General features: G+C 51.7%; 1 protein-coding gene across 15 annotated transcripts in view; it reads right to left on the bottom strand.

Annotated features, from left to right (window-relative positions):
- The window catches only part of MICAL3 (microtubule associated monooxygenase, calponin and LIM domain containing 3), a 134,121-nt gene extending 113,936 nt beyond the window's left edge, over nucleotides 1-20,185 (bottom strand). For 14 of the 15 annotated variants that reach the window (XM_038741180.1, XM_038741188.1, XM_038741186.1 and 11 more), the window contains exon 1: nucleotides 18,983-19,059. The gene's annotated coding sequence lies outside the window, so the exon portion shown is untranslated. Of the gene's footprint in view, nucleotides 1-18,982; nucleotides 19,060-19,545; nucleotides 19,664-20,116 lie in introns of those variants that run through there. The other variant, XM_038741181.1, reaches the window with a different exon arrangement.
- Between the last annotated feature and the right edge of the window lie 832 nt (nucleotides 20,186-21,017).

Genomic DNA, 21,017 nt, shown 5'->3' with positions numbered 1-21,017 from the left:
GCTTGTTCTGGGTTTTCAGTTGTTAGTCCCTCTACAGTCAAATGTGGCTAGAAGGCACGTGCAGGGACAGACGTAGAGAGCACAAAAATGCAGGGGATGGGTGGCGGGGGGAAGAAATCCTTCGATGACCCACCCCAAATCGGTCCCCTAGCCTGGCCCTCAGGGGAAACTAGGTAGCGAAGAAGATGTGGGCCACAGATGAACAGGTCTGGGATGTTTTTTCCTAGTTGGTAGGAGACGATCCATCAGTTTTATTTCCTGAGCACCTTCAGGGTGCAAAGCACAGTCCTAGTCACTGGAAAAGCACAATGGAAGCAAAGACCCATGTCCCCTGCCTGCAAGAAACTTACAATCTAATGGGGGGCACCAGGCAGACAAAAGGATTTTCAAATGCTGGGAGCAGGAAGAAGGACCCAAGTCAAATAGGTGGTCGGGCAAATTTGCCAGGGCGAAACTTCAGAATTGATAACCGAAGATGACTGAGTTCTCCGTAAGCCATGACTTCTGAGAGTCCCGCCGGCTTTAAGGGAGTGGACTGGAAGGAATCTTCATCCAGAAGGTTGTTCCGGGGCCCGACTGAGCTGCTGTCTGGATCAAATGCACGCGCTCCCCAGCCCGTGCACCGACCCCAACCCTTCCCCCTGAGGAAGCATCTAACCTCTGACTTCCCCTCTTGGCCCAACCGTCTCACTGGATCCCTCTCCCCCGGCCAGGTTACCCGGGGGGCAGGGGAGGAACCCTGGTCTCTCAGAGAAGGGGAGTGCTCAAAGTGAGGAACTAACTGGTGTTGGGAGGGAGGTATATTAAGAAAAGGACACTGGAGAAGAGACTAAAAGAGAAAGATGTGGGTCCGGGACGCGCTGTGGTGGCTGGAGAAAAGCCAGATGTCTCAAGGGATCAAGAAGTTTGAGAAACCGTATCAGCAGAGCGCAAAAAGCGGGGAGAGCTGAACAATAAGGTGCCACCTGGAACATCATGCGTTGTGTTTGGGAGGGCGGCTCTGCAGGCTGCCCCGGGCTCCGGGTGGGAGCCAAGCCGTGGCAGGATGCTCTTTCTGGACCAAGAGCCAGAGGGCCTAAATGAGGAGTGGGAAGAGGGCAGGAGAGGCATTTTTCAGTCCCATTTTGCTGGATTCCCCCCTTGGATCTGGATGTGAACACACACACATCCCAGCTCCTCCTTCTTCCTCCCCAAAGCCTGGACTTGGGCTCCCTCTCCTCTCTCTGCCTCCCACTGCCTCTCCGGGGGAGGCCAATCAACCCGCAAGCCTCCACCCCGGGTGAATGTTGCCAGAGAGACAGAAAAAGAGAGAGAAAGAGCGAGGTCTGAGCCCCCCCTTCCTCTCTCATCCATCTCCCTGGGTCCAGGAGCTCACACTCCCTGGAGACAGAATCGCTTGCTCTACACCAGTTTCCACTCTGTCACCGCATCTGCTACTGGCCCCGGGGGCCTCCCCTCCAACCTTTCTCGGGCGGCCAGTTCGTCCAAGGGTCAGGACAGACCTTGCTGGAGGATTCGGTTGCGGATTTCATAGAGCCTCTCATTTGACAAGCTAAAGGTCCTAACTCATCAGTCATTTCTCTCACCCAATGTTCCCGGGAAGAAGAGCAGACAAGAAGCTCGATACCCCTGTTCTTCCCAAGGAGAGAGCGAGTCCCTACAGGAGACCAGACAGGGACCCCTGGGTCCCCATCTGTGCGGCCAAAGGAGCTCATCTCCAATGGTGCAGAGAGGCAAGGAGTTGAAGAGAGGACTACAGGGAGGCAGAAGAGTCAACGAATCCCCTTAGCAATGGAGTTTCTAGTGGGAGTCACCCCTACCCTAGGTGTGGAGAGTGACTCGAGCCGGCCTCCATCACCCTCGCAGACGCTGTGTGTGGACGGGGCCGGTGGCTAGCTGGGGCATTCAGGCTGTGACCCAGAAGAAGCAGTGTGGTTCAGTGGAAAGAGTGTGGGCTTTGGAATCAGAGGTCACGGGTTCAAATCCCGGCTTCGCCAATTGTCAGCTGTGTGACTTTGGGCAAGTCACTTCACTTCTCTGGGCCTCAGTTCCCTCATCCGTAAAATGGGGGATTAAGACTGTGAGCCCCCCGTGGGACAACTTGATCACCTTGTAACCTCCCCAGCACTTAGAACAGTGCTTTGAACATAGTAAGCGCTAAATAAATGCCATCATTATTATTAATATTATCATCATCATCCAGTGAGACACTCCCGCCCTTTCCCACACCTCGTGGCACAACCAGGTCCTGGCCAGGTGACTCTGAGACCCTCAAGGCTGAGACTCCCCTGCCCACAAGAGGAAGCTTCTCCCTTCGCCGCTTCACTCTTTCCTGAAAACTTTCAGACGGGCACTCGGGAACTGAGGCGGACCATCGCCGAGGGAGAAGACTGGGGTGGTTTTGCCAACCTGGAGCCAGGAATTTAAAGATTCCGGGCAGGCAGTCAGGCAGGCGGGGAAGGGAGGGGGTGTTCATCTGACCCCTCCACCCCCAGCCCCTTAATGGCCAGGAGCATCTGCCAGAGAACAGGACGCTGAAGCAGTAGGCAACCAAAAGGAGCCGCCTCATTCGTTGGATGAGGAGTTACGGCCAGAATGGTCGGCGGGGTCAAGGCAGCTTCCCGGCAGACGTGACCCATCCGCCACGCCTCAGCAGGGAGTGTTGGGGGGCAAAGGGGAGGCAAGACACCCCGTTTACATACAGATAAAAATGAAATACCAAAGGGAAAGGAGAGAGGAAAATAAAAAAGCATAGTGCTCCACTGTTGTGCAACGAAATTCCCCAGGAAAGCCAGGAAATTCAAAGGTCACTGTTCCCACAGCAACTGTAACCTGACCTGTCCCTTCCTTGGATGGAGTAGCTGGCATGGCTGTCCAACAGTGAGGGTCAATGTAGGCTCACACACGTGTGCCCGCCCGAGCCCATGAACAGAGCAGCCCAATGACCCACAGGCTAGACCTGCTGGCACCAAGTCAGGCTCTGGGAGGTGCCCACCCCAGAGGGGCCACGGTCTGCACCCTTGGCCGCAAAACCCACTGGGGACAGGTAGAGTGAGGGAGGCATGGTGCCACCCACCCAGATCTCCTTCCCAGCCTGGCTCTGTCACCCCAACGGCAGGACCCAGAGAAAAAGGGTCATGAACATTTCAGGAAGGTTTTGGGAGGGAAGGGGGTCGTCCACTAGAGAGGTGAAGGGTAAACCTGCAGGAGCAGAGGGGGAGGATGTGATGGGGGCCATTCTGTCCCTCACCTGTACCATCCTCACTGTCAAAAGCATTTTAAACTGGGCGGGACCTCACAACCTGAACTTTGGGGAAAAAAAATAAAATCAAACTCTGTCCTTTGCCTCCTTATCCCTCCTCCTTCCCACTCCAACAGATGTTCTCGTCTCAGACTCTGCAGTCCTACAGGTACGAAACACTCTGTATCAAGGGGGTCCTTTGGGGGCTGACCTTTATGAGGAGAACTGGGGGTAGGGGAGAGGTAGGACTGTGCCAATAATTACACTTAGCAACTCCTTGAGGGCTGGGATCAGGTCTACTGATTCCACTGGATTCTGGCAAGCACTTAATACACAGTACGTGCTCAAGAAATACAACTGATGGATGGATTCTAGTGGCAGTAGCATACGAACATGTAGGGGATCCACCAGAACAGAGCCCCATATGGAACAGGGACTGTGTCCAAACTGATTATCACATATCTGTCCCAGCGCTTAGTACAGTACCTGGCACATAGTAAGTGCTTAACAAATACCATAAAAAAAAACCCAGACTGATGGCCTCAACCAAGGAAGGCTGCAGGGGGGAGGAGTGCACTCTTGGGTTCGAGGACCAGCCAGGCAGGACCTTCGATCCCAGAGGGGGCACTAATTTTTATTCTTCTTTCAATTCACTCTCCTGAGCAATCCTTCTGGCTCCCTATAGCTCCTCACCTCCTGTCAGACCTTAGGAGATCCGATCTAGTAGCGTGTGGAAAAGAATCCAGTCAGGCCTACCTGCTCATGGTGGAGCAGGAGGAAAATGGGGACAGGGGCAAAGAGAGGGATGTTTCCAAGTCAATTCCTGGATGTCCCAAAAGCAAATAATTAGCACTTAGCAGGCTCTTTCATCTAGAAATTGCTCTCTACCCAGAAACCCATTTAACAGTTCTCAGCATTCCCTTCCTGCTTGAGGGCACTCAGGGCAGCGTCCGGCCCCGGGCTATGGAGTTTAGGGCCAGGATGGGAGCTCTGATCTTTCCAGAGGACACCAGAGGATGCCTGGTGGGTGAAAGCCATTGGTTTGTTTGTTTTTTTTAAAAAAAATTGTATTACTATACACCAGGAACTGTGCTCAGCATTGGGATAGATACAAGGCAATCGGGTTGGACACAGTCTTTGTCCCACATGGGGCTCTCAGTCTTAATCCCCATTTTACAGATAAGGTAATTTAGGCAAAAAGAACTTAAGTGACTTACCCAAGGTCACACACAAGACAAGTGGATTAGAACCCAGGTCCTTCTGACACCTAGGCCTGGGCTCTTTCCACAGGGCTGTGCTGCTTCTGGGCGGGTAAAATTCCCGGCAGAAGCAGCCTGGCTGCCACCTCAATGACACATTTTCCCTTGTACTTCACAAGCGCTTAGTACAGTGCTCTGCACACAGTAAGCGCTCAATAAATACGATTGATGATGATGATGATTTTCCCACCAACCCAGGTGTCCTTGTGCCTCATACCCCTCTCACCCCAATTCCCAACCGGGTCCCCCTGCCTCTGCCCCTTCCCCGAGATCTACCCCACCACAGCCCAGGAGGGCATCCAATGGCTCAAGCCAGGTGCAAACGGTCTACTGCTACAGGACTCTGCGTCTCCAGATCAAACCTCACCTCCTTTACCGGTGCAGTACGTAGCCCTAAGTGGAATCCAGGGCCCCAAAATCCAGGCTTCTTACTCTCAGAAATGTTCCCCACGGCTGTTAATTAAACACTAGCTTGGACACCAAGCTGCCTCTCCTTTTTCTTCCCTGAAGGCATACCATTTCAGTGTATGTCGCCACTTCTGGATTATAAATTCTTGAAGGCAGAGAAAAGTCTACTAACTCTAGTGAATGCTGCCAAGTGCTTAGTTCAGTGTTCTGTACACAGTAGGTGCTCGGTAAATACTGCAGATTGATCAAGGGGTGCGCTGGATTCGGCCCTGGGGGCAGAAAACTGAGGCAGTGAGGGTCTTGGAAAAAGCCGAGACCCTTGTTGGGGGCCTCCTGACATAGATTCTTCACTCTTTCCCACCTCGGTTCCACCATTCATTCATTCATTCAATCGTATTTATTGAGCTCTTACTGTGTGCAGAGCATTGTACTGGCACTTGGAAAGTACAATTGGGCAACAGATAGAGACAATCCCTCCCCAACAACGGGCTCACAGTCTAGATGGGGGAGACAGACAACAGAACAAAATGAGTAGACAGGCATCAGTAGCATCAAAATAAATAGAATTATAGATATAAACACATCATTAAATAGAATGATATGTAAAAATATACACAAGTGCCGTGGGGCAGGGAAGGGGGTAGAGCAGAAGGAGAGAGTAGGGATGATGGAGAGGGGAGGAAGAGCAGAGGAAAAGGGGAGCTCAGGCTGGCACCAAGGGCCGGACACCCAGGAACACCTGCTAGGGGAATCTGGTGATGTAACCATGGTCTCCTGGAAAGCAAATGGGGTTGGGAGACAGGACACATAGGTTTTAGTTCCAGCTCTGGTCTTGGCCTAACGGGTAATCTCAAACAAGTCCCTTAGCCTCTCTATGCCCGTTTCTCCAGTTGCAAAATGGGGCAGTTGTTCCTGCTTTCCTCTACTTCACAAGGATGTCCTGAGGATAAAATGAAAAAATCGATATGAAAGCGCTTTGGAAACAGAAAAGTGGTCTGCAGGGCTGAGATAAAACTGAGCAAAGACGAAGGGAGGCCTGTGGCCAGAGGAAAGAAGAGAGGGCTTGTCCCACTATCTCTGGGCCAATTATCCTCGGCAAGGAGGCTTACGGTGCCCAGGCCTCAGGAACAAAGCCTAGTATGGCCTGGGCAATGGGTGCGGATATCAGGGTGCTTATGATCATCTGGACCAGCCCCCGCTGGACAGAGGCCCAGGGCCGGCCCTAGTGAGGAAAGAGCCAAGGTGCAAATGTGCGGGACTCCTCATTCCTCATGCTTCTCAGCCCGGCAAAGAGCGGACGGGGAGCAGTTGCTGGGTGGAGGAAGAGGTTTGGAGTGTGCTGTCCGAACACTCCGAGGACAGCATAAAACGCTGAGGATTCAGTCCCAAAACTGGACTGAGTTTGAATGTTGGGGATCTCCAGGCCTCACGTCCTTCATGCCCCCCTCGCTCAATGACTGGATCAGTCACTCCACCTATCTGTGCCGCAGTTTCCCCATCTGTGAAACAGGGGGGATACGACCTAATAATCATAACCACAAAGGGACTAAATGCTTACTATGCACCAAGCAGTGGTGCAGATCCCAGATCATTATACTGACACAGTACCCATTCCACCCCAGGTTCATGAGGCATTTTATCCCCATTTTACAGATGAGGAAACTGAGGTGCAGAATAGTTACGCGGGTTGCCCAAGGTCACAGAGCAAGCAAGCGGTGGAGGTGAGACAAGAACCCAGATCTCCAGACTCCCAGTCCCATGCCCTCTGCAAGAGGCCATTCTGTCTTCCTCGTCTGTCAAAGGTCTCAGAGGGAGGCTGGGGGGTCGGGGGGGGATAAGCACAAGAATGCAGGTCAGGGCCTCTGAGATCCTCAGAAGAAAGAGGCTACAAGTCCCCAGGGTGCTGGAACCAGATAATTACACCATCACTGGGGTGATCCGAAGGAGCACAATCTAATTTCAAAATAGGCCTAGCGTCCAAGCTAGCTGTGCCTTCCAGCAAGCTGCCAAACAGTCTGCCCCGTGACCTGTATATATATTTGTACATATTTATTACTCTATTTATTTATTTTACTTGTACATACCTATTCTATTTATTTTATTTTGTTAGTATGTTTGGTTTCGTTCTCTGTCTCCCCCTTTTAGACTGTGAGCCCACTGTTGGGTAGGGACTGTCTCTATATGTTGCCAACTTGTACTTCTCAAGCGCTTCGTACAGTGCTCTGCACACAGTAAGTGCTCAATAAATACGATTGATTGATTGATTGACCTCTTCTGGCCCAAAAACTGACCTTTCTGGACTTTTCAGTCACCCTCAAATTCGTGGCGTGAAAAGCCACGCTCCAACATTGAGCTCCCACTCTCCTCCCTACACTGTAAAAACCACAGTTCTCCCCGCTCTTCTCCTGGTGTCCCGGGGAAAACACAACTCCCACGTCCCACGAAGCATTGGTGGGAACTCAACATCCAGTGTTTACTATGGAAGCCACAAGGCCTAGTGGAAAGAGCCCAAGCCTGGGAATCAGAGGACCTGGGTTCTTATCCTGACTCTGCCATAGGTCTGCTGCATGACCTTGGGCAAGTCACCTAACTTCCTAATCAATCACAATAATTGAGCGCTTACCATATACAGAGCATTGTACTACTACTACTAACAATAATAATGATATTTATTAAGTGCTTACTAGGTGCCAGGCACTGCAGCATTTGGGAAAGTATGACAGAGTTAGGAGACATGTTCCCTGCCCACAAGGAGCTTACGGTCTAAAGGGGGGTGTCTCAATTTCCTCATCAGAAAATGGGGAGCAAATCCTACTTCTTCCTCCTTAGGACTGTGAGTCCCATATGGGAGTTGTGTCTAAGCTGATTATCTTGTACCTACCCCTGCGCTTAATACTGCGCTCGGCACATAGTAAGCGCTTAACAGTCAAGTACCATCATCATTATTACTAGTAGTTCAGTGCTCGGCCCAAAGTAAGCGCTCAATATAGAATATTTCTGCTACTGCTGCTGCAGACACAGGCCCGCCTGGGCTCACCAGGCACCCAATTCTCCCGGTCATCCTGACTCTGCCCAAAGCCCACCCATGGGACGCAGCCGGTTCTCCCCACCCTTAACCAAAATGAAAGATTTGGGGAAAAAAGCACCCCAGCCAAGACTCTCGGAGCACCCAAAGGTCACGGGTCCAACACTAACCAAGACCACCGCTTTAAGATTTATGTCTCCCTTAGACTGTGAGCTCTATGCAAGATTGGGTCTATGTCTAACCTGGTTAAGTTGTATCTACTCCAGCGCTTCATACAGTGATTGGCACAAAGTAAACACTTAATACCATCATTATTATAATTAATAATAATGAATGAGGCAGTGATCATGTGCACTAATTCTATTATGATCTCCCAAATGCTTAGTACAGTGCCCCCCATACAACAGGCAAGTAGCACGGCTCAGTGAAAAGAGCACGGGCTTGGGAGTCAGAGATCATGGGTTCTAATTCCGGCTCCGCCACTTGTCAGCTGTGTGACTTTGGGCAAGTCACTTAACTTCTCTGGGCCTCAGTTACCCCATCTGTAAAACGAGGATTATGACTGTGAGCCCCACGTTGGACAACCTGATGACCTTGTACCTCCCCCAGCACTTAAAACAGTGCTTGGCACATAGTAAGCGCTTAAATACTACTACTACTACTATTATTATTATTATTATTATTAGCAATCAAATATCACTGACTGAAGGCAGAAGGCTGGGCTGAACAATGCCTTACACACACACACACACACACACACACACACACACACACACTCACTCTCTCTCTCTCTCTCTCTCTCTCTCTCTCTCTCTCTCTCTCTCTCTCTCTCTCTCTCTCACCACCACCCCTTTTTCTAAAAGGGCAACAATGAGCCCATGAGCTCAGACAATCCAAGCAACCATGGATTCATTCAATCGTATTTATTGAGCGCTTACCGTGGGCAGAGCACTGTACTAAGCGCTTGGATGCCCAAGAGCGCTGCCTTCGGCTGTTCAGAAGCTCCTGTCCCTTCAGCCCCCTCATCCCCCTTATTCTTAGATTGGGAGCCCCTTGAGGACCAGGGAACCCACAAAGTTCCCACCTGTGTATATCCTTTTGCCGCTCTGTAGCGCAGTGCTTTGCACACAATAAGTGCTTACTAAACAAACCCCCTCAAGCCCACTGCTTGTGGTCGTCTTCCCACCTGCTTTGCAGGCACCTGGTCTCCCCAGAGCCTCAGCTCAGAGAAGGCAACCATTCTCACATAAGGACCTTTCCTGGCGTCAGAGATGTCTGATGACTATGACCCCTCCAGCACCGCTAAAAGAAGAGATGGTTCTGAGGCTTTCCAGCTGGGGACGAAGCACCCGACTCCCCCATCCCTCTGCAGGAACCTTCCCAGCATCCAAACTCGGACAGACGTGAACGCTGGAGGAGGGACTTCTTCTTCTCCCTAATACCCCGGCCCCCTTTCCCTCTCTGAGCCGAGGTCGCCCAAAGCTATTTTTCGTTGACTTTCGGGCGTCAAAAAACTTCACTCTCTAAAGGTCCATTTCTCTTACTACAACCCAGCCTACACACTTCCCCCCTCTAAACGCCAACCTACTGACTGTACCTTGATGTTGTCAATCCCACTGCCGACCTCTTGCCCGTGTCCTGCTTCTGGCCTGGAACTCTTTCCCTCTTCATATCCACCAGACAGTCATTCTCCCAACCTTCAAAAGACTTACTGAAGGCCCATCTCCTCCAAGGGACCTTCCCTGATTAAGCCCTCACTTCCTCTTCTCCCACTCTCTTCTGCATCGCTTGGATTTGCTCCCTTTATTCACCCCTCCCTAAGCCCCGCAGCACTTATGTCCATAACAATAATTTATTTATATTGATATCTGTCCCTACCTCTGGACTCATTGTAGGCAGGGACCGGGTCTATCAACTCTGTTCCATTGTACTCTCTCAAGCACTTAGTACAGTGCTCCACACACAGTGAGCACTCAGTAAATACGACTGACTGGTTGATTGATTCACTCTGTGCCTCCTCCGTCTCCTCTGCCTGCAGACCTCAACAAGGAGCCTAAAAGTGTTATTTATCTGTCACAGAGTTCCCTGGGTAAACACCTATTTCCAAATCTTCCTCACGGGTTGTCAATCGGTGGCCTTTATTGAGCGTCGTCATTCCCAAACCATCTGTGGGCACACAATGAGATTGGGGCTGTGGATCCCACTTTGGCCTTTTCAGTCAGTCCCGGACACACCGCCAGGAGCATCGCCTTCTAAATCCAAGAAAGCCACATACACTCATTAAGCCTGGACAGCTTAATTCACCCATTAAGGCACCCATACGTTTTCCCCTTGCCCCTCCAGGTGGGTGCATCAGCGGGGCATCTCCCTCCCTGCCCGCCCTTCCACCCACCGGTCCATCCATCCCGGGGAGGAGACGGGCACCCCTGCTCTCCGGGAGCTTCCCCAGAGGCCAGCCCTGCCTGGAGCCCCGAGGAGCCAAGAACTGCTTCCTCCCAGCAGCGGACGCCGGCCCCTGGCTGAATTTAATCAATCAATCCAACTGATGGATTGTTTTTTTACCTAATTCACTCCATCATTTCTTTCCCTGTGCCTCTACCCTTCCCCCCGCGGGCCCAGATTGGTGCCTGAATCACTGTCCTTTATATAAGTGATTAAAAGGCCCCACGATCAATACATAGGCAAGGTGGACTTTGGTGCCGAGCTTTCTCACTTTAGAAAGGCCAGCTGCACAACATGGTACTTGCAGCCCCCGGATAACAATGCCACAGCAAACACCACAACCTGCCCACACCGCCAGAAACCTGGGATCGGCGAGTCTGCTTGAAAATGCCGGGGGACAGGAAGGACCCCGACCCACAGCTTAGGGCCCCCCGACTTTGGCAGAGCTGGACCTTTTGGCAGAGGTCGGAAAAACGGTAGGAAGAGAAAACGGTCTTTTTCCCAAGACCTGCAGGCTCTGGCTTTTATGGCCGCATCCCTAGGATTTGCACTGCAAATCAACCGGTAGCACTGACTGAACAACAACTGGGCGCAGCTAAAAATAAGGTGCACACAGCACTGCACTAAGGATAGTATACTAGAGTCAGAAGCCAAAAATCAATTAACGGTATTGAGCACTTGCTGTGTGCACAATACTATACTTAGCACTTGGGAGAGTACACTAGCAGAAGACAAGATCAACCAATGGCATTTACTGAACGATTACTGGGTGCCGAGCACTGTACTACGCACTTAGGAGAGACCACAGAAACAGAGTTGGCAGACACGTTCCCTGGCCACAAGATTCCAAATCTAGCTATATTCCTGGAGAAGGCCAGAGCCCCACAAGAATCAGACTCCCACCTTTGCCATCTGATGAAGCAAATGAGAGCTTTATCAGTTGCCCAGATGAACGGATTTTCAGCCAAGGAGCCTCTCCATTTACAGTTTCAAAGAGGTAGCAACACCACTGTAGCTTAAGCAATTAAGTGCCAAGATGCTAGAGATAGTACCCTTTTAAGCGAGAATTTTGTTGAAGCCTCCAATAATTCCTCCAAAATGCCACCATCTCAACTTCCACGTGGGTGGGATTGGGGTTGGTTTTTAATTTGGATCTTCCTTGTGACAGCCACCAGTCCTTGTACAGGTGGCATTTCAACCAAAGGGTTGTACATTCTGGTTTGTACCTCAAGTGACAGTGGCAGTGGTAATACGTGGTTATCGCTCAAGTCCACCTATGCCATTTTGATGTCACTGACAATGTCACCCGGCTTTCAGCATGACCTAATGGGAAGAGCACTTTTTAATCCTGGCCCTGCCACCTGCCTGCTCTGTGACCTGGGGCAAGTCACTTAGCCTCTCTGTGCCTCACTTTCCTCATCTACTAAGTGACGATTAAATCCTGTCCTCCTTCCCCCTTAGACCGTGAGGCCCAGGATTGTTACCCATCTCCCCCAAAGCTTAGCTCACAGTAAGTGCTTAATAAATACCAGAAATATTTTATCACTACTTTTTCTTCCTGTATCCGTCGGTGTCCTCCAGGAGGGTTTCAGGCTGGAAATAAACCCATTTGGTGATGCTATTCCTTAAGATGGCACTGCGGCCTAACCAAGGGGGCCTCTGGCTGAGAGTGATGAGATCTGGGTTCCAGTCTTGACACTGTGTGACCTTGATTAGGTTTCTTTACCTCGCTGTGCCTGTAGCCCCCACTCCCCACTGAAAAACAAGGACAACAGTGGCTGCTCTGGCCTACTTCCCACGGATGCCTGGAAAGATGCTTAAAAAGGGTCTACATAATTAAAATTACTGAGCTTATTAAAGCGCAGTGCCCTCGGGGAGTGGGGGGAAGGGGGGAGGGCGTTACCAAACAGCAGCATCCCTCCTCCAAAGGTCTCAAAAACTGGCATGGCATAGGGAGGGTTGATTGGAGGCAGTCTCCAAGGAAATTACCCCAAAGTTGGGGTGCTGCCTTGCTGAGGCTACAGTCCAGTCAGGGTGTGTTTGGGGGGCAGGAAGGGGGTGGGGGGGCGTTAAAGCCAGCTCTCAAGAGGATTGTCTCCCAGTCCCTGCTCAGCTCCTGCTAGGAGAGAGGTCTCAAATAACCGCTGGGTCGGTCCAGCCTGTAACGTACACCTGAGGAATGAGGGAAGGCTCCGCTACCACACAACAAGCCGACCACGGCACAAAGCCGACCACGGCACAAAGCCGACCACGGCACAAAGCCGACAACCCTGGGGCCAAAGCTGCTCACCAGCCCAAGGGGCGGGGAAGGAAGGGTTAAACACCCCCCCCCCCCCCCCGCCTTTGCTGCCGAGTGGCCACTGCGGCAAGCCCCCACACAACATGCAACACCGAAGCCGTATGGAGATAAAAAGGGACCTGGGAGGAGTGGGGGAAGATACATGCAAGCATCCACCTCCGCCGTCCCTATGCAGGGTGGCCAAGTTTTATTTTTACACTCCCATAAAAAAAGGCAGAAAGGTGCGACTGCTTCAAGTGTTGAGCTGAGGCTACAGGATAAAACTGGTGAATGTGGGGTGGCGGGGTCGACACCCACATGTGTTTACATCTTCAGACCCCCGGTAGGGATATCACTAGGCCTCTTTGGATTAAAAAAAAAAAAAAAAAGGCTTATTCCCACCTCCTGACCCCACCATGGATGGGAGCGTTTCAGTGAACGCCACCCTGAAAAATCTCATGCGCCATAACCGAGCGGCAAACGTTTAAACCGTCTCTCCGGGTAAAAATAAATAGCAAACGGCGTCTTGGCTGCCCTCCTCAGCCGGCCTGGGCCGGGAGCCTGGGAACAAAGGGCACCGCCGCCGTGCCCGTCCGAAGCTCCTGTTCTAAGCGGCCGAAACCTGTCCTCCGCGCTCCTGGTATTTAATACCCTGTCATAGGGCTAAAGGCTTTTACAATCCGGAACGCACAAAGGAAACTCACTCTCGGGCTAAGGCTTATTGAAGGCCAAGTTTCCATCCGAGGCGCAGATGAACATCACGCACCGGGTTGGCGGCATCCTCTTAACGGCCCCGGAAACAGGACCGGACGGGGCTAACGCAACGATAAATAATAATAATAATAATGGTGTTTGATAAGCGCTTACTATCTGCCAAGGACTGTTCTAAGCGCTTCTAGAGCAGCCCGGGGGATGCAAGGGAGGGAGGGTGGGGGGATGCCGGCCTGCACAGTTCCCCGCTGGACACCGACTTCCAAATCCAAACACCCCTAGTCCACCCTAACGCGAGCCAAGACCCAAATCGTAGTGCAGTGCTTTGCACACAGTAAGCACTCAATAAATACGACTGAACGAATCCCGAGGCCCCCAGAAAGAAGGCCTCCTCCTCTGCTGCGGCGATAGCACCATGAAGCAGAATCCACGGCCGTATTACGAGCTGAAGGCTGGAAGACGTGGCTTGGGTTAATTAACTAATGATGGCATTTGTTAAGCACTTTGTGCAAAGCACTGTTCTAAACGCTCGGTTCTGTGCCCGATGGAGGGGGCAAGGAGGTGACCCCACCCACCCTACGAAACGCCAGCCGAGTTAAAGAAGCAGCATGGCTCAGTGGAAAGAGCCTGGGCTTTGGAGTCAGAGGTCGTGGGTTCGAATCCCGGCTCCACCACAAGTCTGCTGTGTGACCTTGGGCAAGTCACTTCACTTCTCTGGGCCTCAGTTTCCTCATCTGTAAATAGGGGGATTAATACTGTGAGCCCCACATGGGTCAACTTGATCACATTGTATCCCCCCCAGCGCTTAGAACAGTGCTTTGCACATAGTAAGCACTTAACAAATGCCATCATCATTATTATTATTATTATTATTGTGGCCTGGGTCCCTGGATGGGTGAGGGGGGTTTACCTGGGAAAGAGGGGCTGCAGGGCCCCAGCTATGCCCGTCCGGACCCCGGACCCGTTTCCCGGCAGCTGGACGAACAAAGGGGGGTAACCAAAGGGGTTCCCCTTTCCCCAGTGTTCTCCCGCCAACCCCCCTCTCACTGGGTCTCGCAGCTCGGATTAATAATAATAATAATAATGATGGCATTTATTAAGCGCTTACTCTGTGCAAAGCACTGTTCTAAGCACTGGGGAGGTTACCAGGTGATCAGGTTGTCCCACGGGGGGCTCACAGTTTTCATCCCCATTTTACAGATGAGGGAACTGAGGCCCAGAGAAGTGAACTGACTCGCCCAATAACGTCCTTTCCCGCCCCCCGCCCCCAAAATCTCATCCCTCAGGCCCAACCGAAAAGGACCGGCCTGGACCTCTGGGGGATGGGGCTGAAAATAGCAACAAAAATAATAATGATGATAATAATAGTAATTATTAAGCGCTTACTAAGTGGCAAGCACTGTTCTAAGCGCTGGGAGCCACAGGCTCCGACAGAGGTTCCTCCCCTCCACACACACAAAACACACACACACCCCCGACAACAGCAACAACTGCAACAGCCTCGGATCCTGCAGCTCTGCCCCCGCACATCCCCGTGCCCTTCCCGGGGGCCGGGAAGCCCCCTCCTCCCGCATTCATTCACTCAATCGTATTTATTGAGCGCCTACTGCGTGCAGGGCACTGTACTAGGCGCTTGGGAAGTACAAGTTGGCAACATAGGGAGACGGTCCCTACCCAACAGCGGGCTCACAGTCTAGAAGGGGGAGACAGACAACAAACCATTATTAACACAATAAAATAAATAGAATAAATATGTACTAGACTGTGAGCCCACTGTGGGGTAGGGACCGTCTCTCTATGTTGCCAACTTGTACTTCCCAAGCGCTTAATACAGTGCTCTGCACACAGTAAGCGCTCAATAAATACGATTGAGTGAATGGATGAACAAGTAAAATAGAGTAATAAATATGTACAAACAGATATACATATATACAGGGCGACGGGGGCACGGACTAGGCGGCGCGCAAGTTGCCAACTTGTACTTCCCAAGCGCTTAGTACAGTGCTTTGCACAGAGTTAGCGCTCAATAAATACGATTGACTGAATGCTGCTACGAGGCCAGTGCTCTGCACACAGTAAGCGCTCAATAAATACGATTGACAATGCTGCTACGAGGCCAGCGCTCTGCACACAGTAAGCGCTCAATAAATACGACTGAATGAATGCTGCTACGAGGCCAGTTCATTCATTCATTCATTCATTCAATCGTATTTATTGAGCGCTTACTGTGTGCAGAGCACTGTACTAAGCGCTTGGGAAGTACAGGTTGGCAACACATAGAGACGGTCCCTACCCAACGGTGGGCTCAAGTGCTCTGCACACAGTAGGCGCTCAATAAATACGATCGACTGAATGCCGCTACGAGGCAGGTGCTCAGCACACAGTAAGCGCTCAATAAATACGATTGACTGAATGCTGCTGCGAGGCCAGTGCTCTGAGCCCGACTTGCTCCATTTCTTCATCCCCCTCGTCCCCCTCTCCATCCCCCCATCTTACCTCCTTCCCCTCCCCACAGCACCTGTATATATGTTTGTACATATTTATTACTCTATTTATTTATTTATCTTACTTGTACCTATCTATTCTATTTATTTCATTTGGTTAGTATGTTTGGTTTTGTTCTCTGTCTCCCCCTTCTAGACTGTGAGCCCACTGTTGGGTAGGGACTGCCTCTATGTGTTGCCAACTTGTCCTTCCCAAGCGCTTAGTACAGTGCTCTGCACACAGTAAGCGCTCAATAAATACGATTGATTGATTGATTGATTGAATAAATCCGACCGAATGAATGCTGCTGCGAGGCCGGTGCTCTGCACCCAGTAAGCGCTCAATAAACACAATTAACTGAATGCTACTGGGAGGCCAGTGCTCTAAGCGCTCAATAAATCCGACTGACTGAATGCCGCTGCCAGGCCGGTGCTGTGCACCCAGTAAGCGCTCAATAAATACGATTGACTGAATGCTGCTGGGAGGCCAGTGCTCTAAGCGCTCAATCATCATCATCATCATCAATCATATTTATTGAGCGCTTACTATGTGCAGAGCACTGTACTAATCGCTTGAGTAGTACAAATTGGCAACATATAGAAACGGTCCCTACCCAACAGTGGGCTCACAGTCTAAAAGACTCAATAAATACAACTGAATGAATGCCGCTGCGAGGCCGGTGCTGTGCACCCAGTAAGCGCTCAGTAAACACAATTGACTGAATGCTGCTAGGAGGCCAGTGCTCTAAGCGCTCAATAAATCCGACTGAATGAACGCCGTGGCGAGGCCGGTGCTGTGCACACAGTAAGCGCTCAATAAATATGACTGACTGAATGCTGCTACGAGGCCAGTGCTCTAAGCGCTCAATAAATCCGACTGAATGAATGCCGCTGCGAAAATATGACTGAATGAATGCTGCTGGGAGGCCAGTGCTCTAAGCGCTCAATAAATCCGACTGAATGAATGCCGCTGCGAGGCCGGTGCTCTGCACCCAGTAAGCGCTCAGTAAACACGATTGACTGAATGCTGCTGGGAGGCCAGTGCTCTAAGCGCTCAATAAATACGACTGATGAATGAATGCCGGGGCAAGGCCGGTGCTCTGCACCCAGTAAGTGTTCAATAAATATGACTGAATGAATGCTGCTATGAGACCAGTGCTCTAAGCGCTCAATAAATCCGACTGAATGAATGCCGCTGCGAGGCTTGTGCTGTGCACCCAGTAAGCGCTCAATAAATATGACTGAATGAATGCTGCTGGGAGGCCAGTGCTCTAAGCGCTCAATAAATCCGACTGAATGAATGCTGCTGCGAGGCCGGTGCTCTGCACCCAGTAAGCGCTCAGTAAACACGATTGACTGAATGCTGCTGGGAGGCCAGTGCTCTAAGCGCTCAATAAATACGACTGGTGAATGAATGCCGGGGCAAGGCCGGTGCTCTGCACCCAGTAAGTGTTCAATAAATATGACTGAATGAATGCTGCTATGAGACCAGTGCTCTAAGCGCTCAATAAATCCGACTGAATGAATGCCGCTGCGAGGCTTGTGCTGTGCACCCAGTAAGCGCTCAATAAATATGACTGAATGAATGCTGCTGGGAGGCCAGTGCTCTAAGCGCTCAATAAATCCGACTGAATGAATGCCGCTGCGAGGCCGGTGCTCTGCACCCAGTAAGCGCTCAGTAAACACGATTGACTGAATGCTGCTGGGAGGCCAGTGCTCTAAGCGCTCAATAAATACGACTGATGAATGAATGCCGGGGCAAGGCCGGTGCTCTGCACCCAGTAAGTGTTCAATAAATATGACTGAATGAATGCTGCTATGAGACCAGTGCTCTAAGCGCTCAATAAATCCGACTGAATGAATGCCGCTGCGAGGCTTGTGCTGTGCACCCAGTAAGCGCTCAATAAATATGACTGAATGAATGCTGCTGGGAGGCCAGTGCTCTAAGCGCTCAATAAATCCGACTGAATGAATGCCGCTGCGAGGCCGGTGCTCTGCACCCAGTAAGCGCTCAGTAAACACGATTGACTGAATGCTGCTGGGAGGCCAGTGCTCTAAGCGCTCAATAAATCCGACTGAATGAATGCCGCTGCGAGGCCTGTGCAGTGCACCCAGTAAGCGCTCAGTAAACACAATTGACTGAATGCTGCTACGAGGCCAGTGCTCTAAGCGCTCAATAAATCCGACTGAATAAATGCCGCTGCGAGGCCGGTGCTGTGCACACAGTAAGTGCTCAATAAATATGACTGAATGAATGCTGCTACGAGGCCAGTGCTCTAAGCGCTCAATAAATACGACCGACTGAATGCCGCTGCGAGGCCGGTGCTGTGCACCCAGTAAGCGCTCAATAAACACAATTGACTGAATGCTAATGCGAGACCAGTGCTCTAAGCGCTCAATAAATACGACTGAATGAATGCTGTTGCGAGGCCGGTGCTGTGCACACAGTAAGCGCTCAGTAAATATGACTGAATGAATGCTGCTGCGAGGCCGGTGCTCTGCACCCAGTAAGTGCTCAATAAACACGATTGACTGAATGCTGCTGCGAGGCCAGTGCTCTAAGCGCTCAATAAATCCGACTGAATGAATGCCGCTGCCAGGCCGGTGCTCTGCACCCAGTAAGCGCTCAATAAACACGATTGACTGAATGCTGCTGCGAGGCCAGTGCTCTAAGCGCTCAATAAACCCGACTGAATGAATGCCGCTGCGAGGCCGGTGCTCTGCACACAGTAAGCGCCCAATAAACACAACTGACTGAATGCTGCTAGGAGGCCAGTGCTCTAAGCGCTCAATAAATCCGACTGATGAATGAATGCCGGGGCAAGGCCGGTGTTCTGCACCCAGTAAGCGCTCAATAAATAGGATTGACTGAATACCGCTGGGAGGCCGGTGCTCTGCACCCAGTAAGCGCTCAATAAACACAATTGACCGAATGCTGCTGGGAGGCCAGTGCTCTAAGCGCTCGATAAATCCGACCGAATGAACGCCGCTGCCAGGCCGGTGCTGTGCACCCAGTAAGCCCTCAATAAACACAACTGACTGAATGCTGCTGCGAGGCCAGTGGTCTAAGCGCTCACTAAATCCGACTGATGAATGAAGGCCGGGGCGAGGCCCGGTCCGCGCTGTGAGTCTCACCTTGGCCGCATGCCGGAGATGCCAGGGCTGGGGCTCGCGGGCGGCGGGCACCGGGCCGATCCGCCGCTCCCACCCGATGGCAGCGCTGGGCACGGGGGCCGCGGGCGGGGCGGGCACATGGAGGGAGGGAGGGAGGGAGGGAAGGAGGGAGAAGCCGCCCCTCAGACTCGTCCATTACCGACTCCCCGGGGGGGAGCGGGGGCAACACCCCCCCCCCACACCTCCTCCCTCCTTTAAACCTATGCAGGTCACGTCTCCACCCCTGATGAATCCAATCGCATTTCCCCTCCCTCCCCTCCGATTTAACCCCTTCTTCCCTTCTCTCCCCGTGCACATCGGCTGAACTAACCGGGCGCCTCCCCCTCCCTCCCCCCCGCCCCGTGGTAGGTTCCAAAGTCGGCCCCGCCCACCCCCGAGCGGACGGGGAGCATCCAGGGCCTGATTGGCCGGCGGGCCCTCAGGGGGCGGGGAGAGGGACGAATTGACCAATGGGAAGGCGCGACGGGACGAGCGCAGTATCCCCCTCCCCGAGAGGCGGAAGGTGATTTAAAGGGGACGCAAACCTCGTCGCGATTTCCCCCTCTCCGCATCCAGAAGGGCGCCGTCCAGCACGTGGTTCCCCCGGTGAGGCTCCCTCGGCTCCAAGGAGGGGCGAAGTCCTCCCTCACGACAGGCTCCCGTCTAAGGACACGGAAGACACCACGAGAGGAGACTGTCAATCATCAATCAATCAATCAATCGTATTTATTGAGCGCTTGCTGTGTGCGGAGCACTGGACTAAGCGCTTGGGAAGTACAAGTTGGCAACATATAGAGACGGTCATCATCATCAATCGTACTTATTGAGCGCTATGTGCGGAGCACTGGACCAAGCGCTTGGGAAGGACAAGTTGGCAACATATAGAGACGGTCCCTACCCAACAGTGGGCTCACAGTCTAAAAGGGGGAGACAGAGAACAAAACCAAACATGCTAACAAAATAAAATAAATAGAATAGATGTGTACAAGTAAAATAAATAGAGTAATAAATATGTACAAACATATATACATATATACAGGTGCTGTGGGGAAGGGAAGGAGGTAAGATGGGAGGGATGGAGAGAGGGACGAGGGGGAGAGGAAGGAAGGGGCTCACGTGGTTCCCCCGGTGAAGCTGCCTTGGCTCCAAGGAGGTGCAAAGTCCTCTCTCACGACAGGCTCCCGTCTAAGGACACGGAGGAAACCACGAGAGGAGACTGTCAATCATCCCAAAGGCTTGCCGACACTGCCCTGCCTCACACAAGTCAAACGTGACACGCACCCCTAACCCAATAAAACCACTTTGGGGCCACAACTTTGCTTCTTTCTACCTTTGTGAACCACCACAAAAACGGGCGTGCGAACGCTCTAGATTAGCGGAGGTTATCAAGTAGTTAGTACAGTGCCCTGCACACAGTTAGCACTCACTGAAGTGATTGAGGTTAGGAGAACGTCTGATTCAATTCTACTTGGATTCACCCAGTGTGATTGAGGTTAGGAGGATGTCTGATTCAATTCTACTTGGATTCACCCAGTGTGATGTTTTCACCTTGGAATACAAGTCATCACCCCACTCTAGACTGTAAACTCCTTGGGGGCAGGGAACGTGTCAACCAACTCTCCCAAACACTTAGTATAGTGCTCTAAACACAGACAATGCTCAACAAATGCCACTGGTTGACTCTGCTGATCCACTACAGCAGCAAAGGATGGTAGACACAACCACTGCCCTTAGGCTGAACCCATCACTTTGTCCAGGAGGGTGGGAGGGGAGGTCAAGGCCGCTTTAACCGAGGAGCAAATTGGACAATTGCCCACAGCCCTCTCTGCTGATGGAGGCCACAAAAATGAGGGGTGCATCTCCCAATCCCTCCGCTCCTTAATTAAGCCACAAGCACTGGGCCGAAAACAAAAAGGCTCAGACATATTGGGGAGAGGAAGATGGGAAGCCAGTCGGAAGCTCTGGACTGAAAACGAAAAGGCTCAGACGTATTTGGGAGGGGAAGGTGGGAAGCCAG

Source organism: Tachyglossus aculeatus (genome assembly GCF_015852505.1).
Source record: "Tachyglossus aculeatus isolate mTacAcu1 chromosome 12 unlocalized genomic scaffold, mTacAcu1.pri SUPER_6_unloc_1, whole genome shotgun sequence".
In the NCBI taxonomy this organism is placed as follows: Eukaryota; Metazoa; Chordata; class Mammalia; order Monotremata; family Tachyglossidae; genus Tachyglossus; species Tachyglossus aculeatus.
Note: the sequence above shows the minus strand (reverse complement) of the source record. Positions and strands in the feature narration are given on the sequence as shown.